This window comes from Dipodomys spectabilis, unplaced genomic scaffold (assembly GCF_019054845.1).
Source record: "Dipodomys spectabilis isolate Male_0828 unplaced genomic scaffold, ASM1905484v1 ptg000359l, whole genome shotgun sequence".
NCBI classification, from domain to species: Eukaryota; Metazoa; Chordata; class Mammalia; order Rodentia; family Heteromyidae; genus Dipodomys; species Dipodomys spectabilis.
The window spans coordinates 833245-846233 of record NW_024871036.1 but is presented as its reverse complement, the minus strand read 5'-3'; positions in this window follow the sequence as shown (position 1 = coordinate 846233).

The window sequence follows — 12989 nt, the reverse complement described above, 5'->3', positions numbered from 1 at the left end:
CAAATAAATAAACTTCTGGAGAGGTTGAAATACATCAGGAACTGTATTTGGTTTTGTGGCATTGTAAACTACTGCAACCCATATGGAGATCCTAATGGAAGTTTACACAATACCAAAAAGACATATATGTTGATGACCTTTATCGCAACTGGATACACATTGAAGGAATATAAGTCAACATGAACATCCATGTTCATGGCAGCAATATTCATAGCAACCAAGCAACCATTTAATTCTTATTTAATTTCAATTGTTTCTTTCCATCTACTGGATTTGGGTTTGTCTTGCTGCTCTTTTTCAAGGAGGCTGAGATGTCTCATTAAATTGTTGGTTTCAGATATCTCCAATTTGTTAATGTAGGTACTCAGAGGTATAAACTTGCCTCTGAATACTGCCTTTGCTGTGTCCCAGAGGACCTGGTAGTTTGTTTTTTTGGGTTTTTTTTCGTCGTGGGGCTTGAACTCTGGGCCTGGGCGCTGTCTCTCAGCTCTTCAGCTCAAGGCTAGCGCTCTACCACTTGAGCCTCAGTGCCACTTCCGAGCTGGTAGTTTTTGTGCTCATTTTTGTTGAATATCATGAACACTTGAATTTCATTTCTAATGTCTTCCATGGCTCACTGGTGGTTCAACAGTGTGTTTTTCAGCCTCCATGAGTTACAGGACTTTCTTTGGTGGCTTTTGGTGTTGAGTTCTAACTTTATTCCCTTGTGGTATGAGAGAATGCAAGGTATAACTTCAATGTTTCTGAATTTGGACAAGTTTGCTTTGTGACCTAAAATGTGGTCTATTTTGGAAAATGTTCCATGTGCTGCTGAGAAGAACATGTATTCTGATGCTGCTGAGTGAAATATTCAGTAGATGTCTATTAAATCTAGTTGATCTATGCAGTTATTAAGTCTGTGGTTTCTCTGTTGAGTTTTTGCCCAGTTCATCTATGAAGTAGGGATAGTGGTGTGTTAAAATCCCCAACAGTTAATGTCTTTGGATTAATATGGGATTTGAGAGAAAGTAGTGTTTCTTGGATAAATTTGGGTGCTTCGTTGTTTGGCGAATAGATATTTAGAATTGTAATATCCACCTGAATAAGATATCTGGTATGTAGCGACCTTTTTTATCTGTTCTAATCAATTTTAATTTGAAGTCTATTTTATCTGATGTTAGGATTGCAACTCCTGCCTGTTTACGGGGGGCATTTGCTTGGTGGATTTTGTTCCAGCCATTCACATTCAAACTAAGTTTGTTTTTGGGGGGAAGTTTTACTCCTGTAGGCAGCAGATAGAAAGATCTTGCTTTTTAATCCAACTAGACAGTCTATTTTGCTTAATTGGAGAGTTAAGGCCGTTAATGTTAAGAGATAGGACTGGGAGTTATTTGGGAGTTCTTGCCATCTTATCCACCTTCTTGGGAGCTGCGGTAATGGGGGTTCTTCTTATGGTTCTTGGATTCTCATTTTGGGTGTGGTTTCTTGGCCTTTATTGTGGTCTTGTTGGTTTTCTAAGTGTAGGACATCTTTAAGAATCCTTTGTAGGGCTGGTTTGGTGGAGATGTATTGTTTCAATTTTTCTTTGCTATGGAAGTTTTTTATTTGGCCTTCAGTTATGAAGGAGATTTTAGCTGGGTACAGTACTCTTGGTTGATAGTTGTTTGTTTTTAGGGCGTGGCATGCATCATTCCAGGCCCTTCTTGCTTCGATGGTCTCTGCTGAGAAATCTGAGGTGATTCTAATTGGTTTCTCTTTATAGGTGATTGATCTTTCCTCTTTGACAGCTTTAAGGATATTTTCCTTGGTTTGAATTGATCCTGTGCAGATTTTAATGTGATGGTGGGATGTCCTGTTCTGGTCTGGTCTATTTGGTGTTCTGAAAGCTTCTTGTATCTGAATGGGCCTATCTTTTTGCATGTTTGGGAAGTTTTCTGCTAGGATCCTGTGAAACAAATTTCCTAGACCATTAACTTCTGTCTCTACGTGTTCCTCTACACCCATTATCCTCAAATTAGGCCTTCTGATGGTGTCTTCCAAATGTTGAATAGATCTATCATATTTCTTGGTTTTGTCTTGGATGGTTGTATATTCTTTCTCTATAATATCTAGGCTGTATTCCATCCCCATAATTCGATCTTCTCCCTGGTCGAACCTACTGCCAAGACATTATACTTTGTATTTTATTTCTTATTCTTCTAGTTGGTCGGCTTTGATGGCCTCAAATTCTTTGTTGGAGATTTGTTTTAGATCTTGCATGAATTTCTTAAATTCCTTCATTTGGTGTTCAGTGTTTATTCTCAAATCACTTAGTTGATTGGTTATGGTTTACTTGGACTGCCATTCCTTCTCTTGGGTTCCATTCAGCATTCCATTTGTAGTCTCCCTGATTTCTTTCAGCTTTCCATTTATGGATTCCATGAATGCCTCCATTGATCTTTGTCTATTCTCATCCAGTTCTCTAAGTTTCTGTATTTCTCTTTAAATAGCTTCCTCATGTTCACAGAATTCCTGCAGTTCTCTTTGAGTGTACTGAGCCTGTTCACACCATTCCTGACTTTCTCTTTGACTGTTCTCAGCCAGCTCACGCAATTCCTATCTATCTCTTTGACTGATCTCAACCTGCTTATGCAATTCCTTTATTTCTGTTTCAGTGTTCTAAATCTGCTCACAAAATTCCTGTATCAATTTTTGAGTAGCTTCCTCAGGCTCATGAGTCTCCTGTATTGATCTTTGGTTTACCTCCTCTCTCTACTTATCTTGCTCACACTGATACCTTTGCAAATTTGCACTCTTTTCATTTACCCTGTTTACCTGTAGTGTTTGTAGAGCTTTTTGGGAATATCCTCTGGATTATTCATTACCTTTTCTGTCCCCTGATTGTCATGAGTGGGAGCTGAGATCCTCGGACTTGCTATTTTTCTTGCGTTTTTCTAGCTTGTTCTGCCCATTTGGGATGAGTGTAACACCAGTTTTGTGCTCGAACACTATTTTAAGGTAAGCATCAACCAAAGTCTGTAGTTACACAGTCAAAAGTCTGCAGATACAATCTAGTTCAAGAGATAGAATCTATTCAACATCAAACATATATGTCTTAGTGGCCTAAGAACAGTAAGGAGAATTTGGCAACCAGAAATTATTAAGTTTAGGGAGAATGTGGGGAAAAATAGGATTAGTGGGATGTGGGAAGGTGAGGGAGAGTGGAATTAACCAAGTCCTGATCTCAAATAGGGAAATGGATTGGACAGTATGAAAGCAGAGAGAGAAAAAAAGAAAAAGAAAAAAGAATAAGAGAAAAAAGAAGAAGAAAAAAGAGACAAAAATGGGAAAACAAAAATTTACAATTAAAATGTGAAACCCTTAAAAACTGCAAGTTTGAAGAACTAGTATTCAGAGAAGAATGGGGATGGGATGAGAGGAGGGGAGGGATCGAAAGGAGACAGGAAAAAGTAGAAAAATAAAAACCTTTAAAAATATTATATGGGTATAGAGAGGAAATACTGCTATTAAGGACTTTAAGTCTAAGGTTTTGAGTTGAGTAATAAATTTCTGGATTAAGTGTGTACACGCTGGGTGATAAGATCTAATAATCGGCAACAGGTATATCTGAAGATGAGCAGAACAGCAATTAAGTCATAGAGAAACGAATGAAAGAGAAGAATTGAAAAGAATGAAAAAAGAAAAAGAGAAAAAATGATCAAAATGTCAGTAGAGATTTTTAAAAAGCATACACACATATACACCTAAAATTAAAATTATATGAGGAAGAAAAAAATAATAGAAAACAAATTTTTTTTAAATTAGAATTTAAAAATTTTAAAAATATTAAAAATAAGGTACAAAAACTGAAAGTTCTTTGTTTTTTGGGGGGTGGGTGAGATGGGAAGATTCTGTATCTCCCTTTTGTTAATAACCAGTCTCTTGGTGGAGTCTCTGGTCTGGTTGTGGTGTTTGGTTTTCCTGTGGCTTGATTGGTTACTTAAGTCAGTTTGTTTGGGCAAGCAGAAAAATGCTCTGCTTTTCCCAGGATTTTGTGATCCTCCTCCCAGGCTAGTTCAATGGGATATAGATCTGCTTTGAGTATCACAAAAGAGGAAGATGGCTGTTACCGCTTGTTTGGAGATGCTGTGATGAGGCTAGGTTCTGTGTAGATTTGAGGCCTTTCAGCAAACAGTAGCTTCTCCCTGAGGGGCTAGCTTCTGAGACACTCACAGAGCCCAGACTGGAGCCAGTCTCAGGGTTTATGTTTACTGAATTTCAATTGATTGTCAAGGCTGCTATAGGGAGGGGCAGCCTCTGGCTCTGTTTATGCAGTAAAGAGAGCAACTCCTGGGGACAGATTTTCCCCTGCCTGGGCTGGGTGACTGTTCCCTGTGTGGAGTTGAGCCTGGCAGGTCTGGGCAGGTTCCTGTGACCTGCTAAATGACTCTCTGTTTTTCTCTCAAGGCCTGAGTTGGCGCTAGCAGCTCAGCCGGGCATTTGTCAGTATCAAAGATGGAGATCTCCAGTAGTAGGGTGGGGAATGAGTGGCCTTCCCTCCTCTGCTCCCTGAGAAGGAGTGAGGACGCCAGGCTTCTACTAACACCGCCTGAGTGTTGGTTCCTTGGTTGTCTCTGGTCTGCGATCTGCAGGGTGAAAATATAAGCTCCTTGTCAGTTCTTGCTGGTGTTGAGTAGAATCCGCTTACCTGCTGCATCTGGCGCTTTTGTCCCGGACTCTCAGTGCTGCAGGTATGGCATCTATGGCCGCCATTGTGTCGGCAGCATCCGGCAAGTACTGAGATCTGTCTCTTTGCCTGGATTTTCTTTCTCTGGCTACACTCTCTGTACCGTGATGGCACACTTGGTGTAATTCTGGCCTAGGACTGTTCACTGGAACACTAAAACTGCTTTCTATGCAAGAGCTGGTTTCACCTCCAGCTTCTCCTCCACCATCTTAGTTCTTCACATTCTTAGATATGTTTTAACATCGATGTATCCAATGACAAAGACACATTGCTTAAGTCACCATTTTGATGACTGAAAAGAAACCATGCTGCAGTCTCATTATATGGCAATGTTCTGGTTTTTAGGTTAAAAATTGATGGGGGAGAATGAACATTCTATATTCAATTTTATATTTTCCTAATTATTTTAATATACTTTCCAATATTATATATGGTTAAAACATTACTACTTATTTAGTTTTTGTATTTCTAAATTGGCCAGAGTAAAAATTCTATTCATTCACAATATTAAGACAATAGAGGGTCCATTATGATCAAGTGAGACATTTCAAACTTTTTATTTGTGGTCCTTAAAGGTTGTGCTGGGGATTCAAGTTGAGTGCTTCATGTGTCTTAGTCTACCGTGTGCCTGAGCCTGATGTGACCTGTGGTTTTATTTTCACTCAACTGGAGTAAAGAAAAATTTCACTAGGAAGGAAAAATTACTTGGTTACTTTCTCCAATATCTCTCGCATACATAAAGTAATATAATACTATAGTGACAGAAAATGGTGTTCCTATTAGCAGTAACTGTTTATTTTTTGTAGTCCCACTCTTCACTAGGTCTTGCGCCTTTCCAATTCCCTCTTCCCATAAAACATGACTAGATCCACTGGAAAACCACTTCCAATCAGCCTCCTCCTTAAAAAGTCAAAACTTAACTAACATACCACCTGGTAGTCCCACTATAAATTTTCAAAGGCCTGACTGCAATCAGACTTCTTCCTGAAAGTCCTCTTTGCTATAGGGAAAGCCTTCTTCCACTCCACCCCTTCCTACAATCCGTGCTCTGCACCACCAGAAACCAGGATACATCCATATCTCCTCCTTCTATATCCTGTTTGCTGCACCAAGAACCCCGCCTACATCAGGCTCCTCCCTCGAATCCTCAATTCATCCATCAGATACCGGGCCCATAACTACTCTAGTCTTTCATAGTCCCATTACTCCCATATCCTAGTACCTCCAAGCTCCTCCCTTCCCTTTCATACCTTACCCACAACTAGCCTTCTCCCACTAGCCCCTCCACGTTTCATCAGAAACTTCACCCATAACTACCATACTTCTAAATGGCCTAACCTCGCAAACACAGCCCTGAACCTACTTCTTCCCACAAAGCCCATAATGCTATACCAAAAAATCTTCACTTCCCTATAACTGCCCTTGAAGCCCGCCTTGCTTGTCTAGAAGCCTCTCACACAGCCCATCTCCTGCCTGGAAAGCCAGCCGTGCTCCAACACAAGCATCTGAAAAGATGACTTGCAACTCATCTCTCTAATGAATAATTTTGGAGTTGCTTGCCTTACTATGTATCAGAGATTTTAGTAGCAGAAATTCTCTACCAGAATCCATTTTGAATTTCCTCCTTCCACTAAAGTGACCTTTGGAAAAGATTGAAGTGAGATTATACAGGTGAAATGCCAGAAATAAAAACGTATTTGAGATCATAACAAAATTATGATGAAGATCCCATTCAATGTGCTTGAAATTTTCTAACAAAAGGAACTTAAGAATATTTAACTGCAGACTTTGTGAAGACTAGAAGACAAAAATACAAGAAATGTCCTGTTATACCATGGTTCTGAAAACAAAACAAAACCAAGGAAAGACAACATAATGAGACAGAAGGGAATGAGGAACTTGTACATATAATGAAAAACATACACAGAATCAGGTAAAAATAATTTTTGTCACAAAATTATTTTTATTATATATATATTTCATTGTAAATTATATATATATATATACATATATATATATATATATTTCATTGTAAATATTGTTCTTTGCTAACCTGTGACTTAATATAGGTCTCAGCAGGGATCTGCCCAGGTAATTGTGTAGTTAGTCAATTTCATCATTGCAAGATCATCAGGATGGTAAACTCCCACACACCTTAACATACCTGCAACAACAGTAGACATACACTCCTATTGGTCCAACAGAATAAGCCAGACGTGTATTTTACCACAGCTTTTTATGTGGTATTTTACCAAAGCTTTGTATGCTATGGTTTATTCAGGAGTGATACAAAATGTCTCTGCCCAGAATTAAATGATGGCATTTATAGCTAAAATGATTTAGGGTCATTATTGACATCTAACGCATGCTGAGGTTTTTATTTATATCTCTCCTTTTCCCTTTCTTTTTTCCTCCCTTCTTTCTTTCTTTTCTTTTTGGGAGTGGGGAGTCCTGTCGTGGGGACTGAACTCTGGGCCTGGGTGCTTTCCCTCGGTTCTACAGCTCAAAGCTAGTGCTCTCCCAATTGAGCCACCGAGCCACTTCCTGCTTTTTTTTTTTTGCTTATGTTGTGCTGAGAAATCGAACCCAGGACCTCATGCATACAAGGCAAACATTCTACCACTAAGCCACCTTCCCTGCCCCTTTTCCTTTCTTTCTTTCTTTCTTTCTTTCTTTCTTTCTTTCTTTCTTTCTTTCTTTCTTTCTTTCTTTCTTTCTTTCTTTCTTTCTTTCTTTCTTTCGTTCTTTCTTTCTGTCTTTCTTTCTTTCTGTCTTTCTTCTTTCTGTCTTTCTCTTTCTTTCTTTCTTTCCTTCTTTCTTTCTTTCTTTCTTTCCTTCTTTCTGTCCTTCTGTCTTTCTGTCTTTCTTCTTCCTTTCTTTCTCTTTCTTTCTTTCCTTCTTTCTTTCTTTCTTTCTTTCTTTCTTTCTTTCTTTCTTTCTTTCTTTCTTTCTGTCTTTCTTCTTTCTGTCTTTCTCTTTCTTTCTTTCTTTCTTTCTTTCTTTCTTTCTTTCTTTCTTTCTTTCTTTCTTTCTTTCTTTCTTTCTTTCTTTCATTTCCTCTTTTAGGAAATGAGTATGAATTTAGAAATTTTGTTTGTTGAACACGTATTCTACCATTAGAACATCCTTATTTGATTTATTTACTTTGCTCATAGGTTATCAATTTTGCTGAAGGCTGAACAGAGGCTAAGTTCCTCACTTCTGTCTGCCAAGTAGCTGGGATCACAAATGTATTCCAACATGCCAGGCTTTAGGATGATATGAGACTCTTAGTACTTTCCTTGCACATTGGTTCTGAACTGTGATCTTCTCAAATTTTACCTCTTCAATTAGTGATGTGAGTTCCAGTAGGCTTCCCTGTCAGTATATATCGTCTAAATGAATTATTGAAGGCAATTTCATTTTAATCTGTTTTTCTTTGCCAGTCCAGGGATTGTTACAGTTTTATTTCTATATAATTTTTGTGTATATGTGCACATTAGCTTTAAAATATTACATTTTGACTGGTTTTTTTCTTGGTTATGGGGCTTGAATTCTGGATCTAGGCATTGTCCCTGAGCTCTTCAGATCAAGGCTATCACTTTACCACTTGAGCCACAGTGCCACTTCCTGTTTTCTGGTGGTTAATTGGAGGTAAGAATGTCACGGATTTCCTGCAAGGGCTAGTTTTAAACTACCATTCTCAGATCTTAGCTCCTGAGTAGCTAGGATTAGAGGCATGGGCCACTGTCACACAGCTAAATTATTACTTATTTTAAATTCTATGAATTAGTTGAGGGAGTAGAATGAGTGTGTAGAAAGGTAACTTTCAAGTGATCTCTCTAAATAATTTCAGAGTTTCATTTTCATAATATTTATTTCAGTGATTAATGATAGAAGCTCCCAAAGTAACAAAATGATCCTTCATGTTCTCCTTCCCATAAGTACTATTGGAAGAGAATGAGTGTGATCTAAGTGTAAGACAATGTGTACTTGAAATTATAAAAAATTAGTTTGATGATACATAAAGAGCCAGCTAATACAACATGCTTTTCATTTTCTAAAGAAAGGAATGTCATACAAGTATGTTCATTGCCAGGCTTTTTCATCTGAAAAACAAAGAAAAAACAATATCATAAAAAAGCTGAAAGGGATTAGCAACCATGTAAGAGTGATATAGCATTGGAGACTTTAAGACATGAATTGGTTCAGGTAAAATAATACTCTGGGAAAGGTATCTGTGAACTAAATTTATTCATTGTAATTTTTTTATTTTTATTTATTATGTTACTTGATGTATAAATACATACCTGTATGTATATATATGTATGTATGTATGTATGTATGTATGTATATACGTATATATATGTTTGTATATTTATGTATATCAACCCTGCAACACCACTGTGCATGCAAACTTATGTGTTCCTCATTGTAAGCTAGACCTGTGTTTTACCAAAGTTTTATATATAGTGTGTTATTTTTTCATTTAGGCTTGAAACAAAACGTGTTTGCCCCTAGAAATAAATGATGGCATTTATAACTACCGTAATTTAGTGTAAATATTTACATTAAACACATGCTCAGTATGAGTTGTTCTTTGTTTCCTTTTCTTATTTTATCTTTAGGAAGTTGATTTGAGTTTACATTTTGTGTTTGCAAGACAGGTATTCACTCCACCAATCCTTTCTTGTTTAAGTTACTGTACTCATAGAGTAGCAATTTTTCCACCCATCCCAAAAAGCAGGGATCATGATTGCATTCCAAAATCCCTACCTAGTAGGTTGATATGGGTGATACTTTCCTTCCTAGACTGATTCAGAAATGTGATCCTCTCAAATTCTACCACTTTAGTTAATGCTGTGAGCTCCAGTTCTGCCTACCTCTAGATGATATTATGGAAATAAATGATTACAGGTAATTTGAGTTAATCATTGGCTAATATAGGTGATTTGATATTATAATATTTGGTAAGTTTGAAAGTAAGAAAAAGAAAAAAGGAAGAAAGAAAGAAAGAGAAAGAAAGAAAGAAATAGAAGGATAGAAAGAAAGAACATTATTGAGAATGAATTTTTTGGAGTCAGGAATTACATGGTAGAAGTACTACCTGTATTGTGTATTAGGTCTGCCCCAGGCCATGGAGACCCTTTGCACATACCTTCCCACTTCTTGACTAAGTTTCCACTCTTTGTTACCTAAGTATTTGGCACACCTGGAGTCAGCCACCTATCCCTCCTGCTAATTCACAACCGGATCAGCCTCTGGTCACACTTTCAATGTAACCAGAGGTGAGTCCCAGGCCTTAAAGTCCCATCTAGATCCAGTGTGGCCAGAATTTTCCCCGACCTGGCCACACTTCATCCGGTTCTTTACCTAGATACATCCTTGCCCGAGGTTGGGTCACCCCATTTTTTGTACATGCCTTTATACCATGTATGGCATGGGCAGCAGTTCAGTAAATAAACTACTTACCTGACTGAATACCGTGTGGTGTTTTCTTCATTGACTACTTAATGAAACTCGCCTAATTAATATGCTTTACACTTAAGACTTTCTAGTTATGAATCCATAGATACTTTTGTGACACATGTGAGTTCAGTATCTACAAAACATATGTACTGACTCATCATTTAACAATGTAATTCTGCCAGGAATCTTTAATAGCACTTTAATTAACCATAAAGTCTATTTTGTTTGCTTTCCTTTGTTTTGTTTGTTTTTTGCTTAAAGTAATAAGAGTTAGTGGGACAATCTGAAAGGATCTCTGCCTTCATATTTTCTCATCACCCTGGGCTACAACCTGTGTGCTACCAGCTCAGACGATGGGACTTTGAAATTCTGGAAAGTAGATGCACATCATAATGACCCATGGCTTCGGGATTTCTGATTCTTTTTTAAATGTAATTGTTACTTAAGTATGTACAGTGAGGTTACCATTTCACAAGAAATTCAGACATTTACATGTTTATTTATATTTTTTGTCTGTTGTGGGCCTTGAATTCAGGGCCTGGGCACTGTCCCTGAGACTCTGCGCTCAAGTTAGGTAGCACTCTAGCAATTGAGCCACAGAGCCACTTCTGGCTTTTGAGTTGTTAATTGGAGATAAGAGTCTTATGGGGACTTTTATTCCTGGGCTGGCTTTGAACTTCAATCCTCAGATCTCAGCCTTATGAGTACCTGGGATTACAGGTATGAGCCACTGGCACCTGGCTTGAAATGGTGTTTGTGTGTGTGTGTGTGTGTGTGTGTGTGTGTGTGTGTGTGTGTGAAAATACCATAGAGAGGGGTTATAATTATATGTGCAAAGTAATGAGCACATTTCTTATCAAGCATTGTTGCCCCTTCCTTTGTTTCCCCTTCCCATCCCTTCTTATCTCACCCACACACACCTCCCCACTACCCCAACCCACACTTATCCCCCTCCCCCGGGCAAGTTTTAATGTTCATTTTCCACCATAATATCTTGTATATCTCATGGTTGCAATGGGTCCAACTGTATCCCTACTTAAACAATTTGTTTTTTCCCTTCCCTTTCACAAATTATACCAACATCAAATACAATGAAATCAGGGATTATACCGTGGGGGAGGGACATACAAAGCAACAAAGTAATCATCTTATAAATATGTTAGAAACAATGGCATGAAAGAAAAAAATACATTTGAATCCTTATCTTGGCGTTCATTTCACCTATCATCAACATATTTGAACTTTTCTGCTTGTCTCAGACATTTACTAGTTATTGAAAATAAGGGAAACCATGGGACCTGTTTCTTTGGGCCTGGCTTACTTCATTTAACATAATTTTTTCCAAGGCTTTCCATTTCCTTACAAATGGGGCAATGTTATTCTTTCTGATTGAGGCAGAGAATTCCATTGTGTATATAGACCATATTTTCTTGATCCATTCATCTACCGAGGGGTATCTAGGTTGGTTCAATATCTTAGCTATGGTAAACAATGCTGCAATAAACACAGTTTTGCTAGTAACATTAGTATTGTCTTGTTTGTGACCATTTGGGTAAATGCCCAAAAGTGAGATTGCTGGGTGATAGGAGAACTTTGTGTGGAGTCTTTGAGGAACCTGCATACAGCTTTCCAAGGTTTTTGAACAAGTTTAGACTTCCACCAACAATGCAATAATGTTCCCTTTTTGCCACATCCCCTACAGCATCTATTGTTATTAGAGTTCTTGATTATACCCATTCTAACTGGGGCGAGGTAGTTGTTGTTTTGATGTTGTTTTTGATTTGTATTTCTTTTATGGGTAGGGAGGTTGAACATATCTTCATGTGTCTACTGGCCATCCTTCTTTCCTCTTCTGAGAAGTTTCTCTTTAGTCTTAGGCACCTTATTTATTCGGTAGTTGTTTCTTTGAGGATTTGTTTTTGGGGGATTTGATTTTTTGGGTATCAGGTATATTTTAGATATGAGACACTTGTCCGTTGTATGGCTAGTGAAGATCTTCTCCCAGTATATGGGCTTTCTATTGATCTTGATAACTCTTTCCTTTGCCTTTCAGAAGCTCTGCAATTTCATGAAATCCCATTTCTCCAAACATTTTTTTATTTGTTGTGTTTCAGGGTCTCTTTTACAAATATATTGGTTTATGCCAAGGTGACCTATTGTTTCTCTTATTCACGGACTCCACTCCCAAATTACTCAAACTGATTCAAAACTTTGGCAAAGTAGAAGGGTATAAATTTAACCCTCAAAAATCAATGGCTTTTCTGTATGCCAACAATGAGAAAAGCGTCGCTGAAATCAGGAAAGCAACTCCATTCGTAATAGCCCCCCCCCCAAAAAAAAACATACCTAGAAATTAACTTAACCAAAGATGTGAAGGACCTCTATGATGAAAACTTTAAAAACCATGAAAAAGGAAATCAAAACATAACTTAGAAAGTGGAAAAACCTGCTATGCTCAAGATTGGAAGGATCAATATCGGGAAAATGGGAATACTTCCCAAGGCTATCTACAAATTCAATGCGATAACTATCAATATTCCAACCTCATTCGTCAAGGAAATAGAAGAGGTAATCCAAAAATACATATGGAACAATAAAATACCCAAAATAGCAAAAATAATCCTTAACAGAAAGAACAGTGCTGGAGAAATATCAACACCAAATTTCAAACTCTACTAAAAAGCCATAGTAATCAAAATAGCTTTGTAGTGAGACAAGAACCTCCCTCAGGACCAATGGAATAGAATTGAAATCCCAGAAATGAATGTACAGGCATATAGCCATCTAATCTTCGATAAGGGAGTTAAAAAAGTAGAATGGAAGAATGACCCTCTCT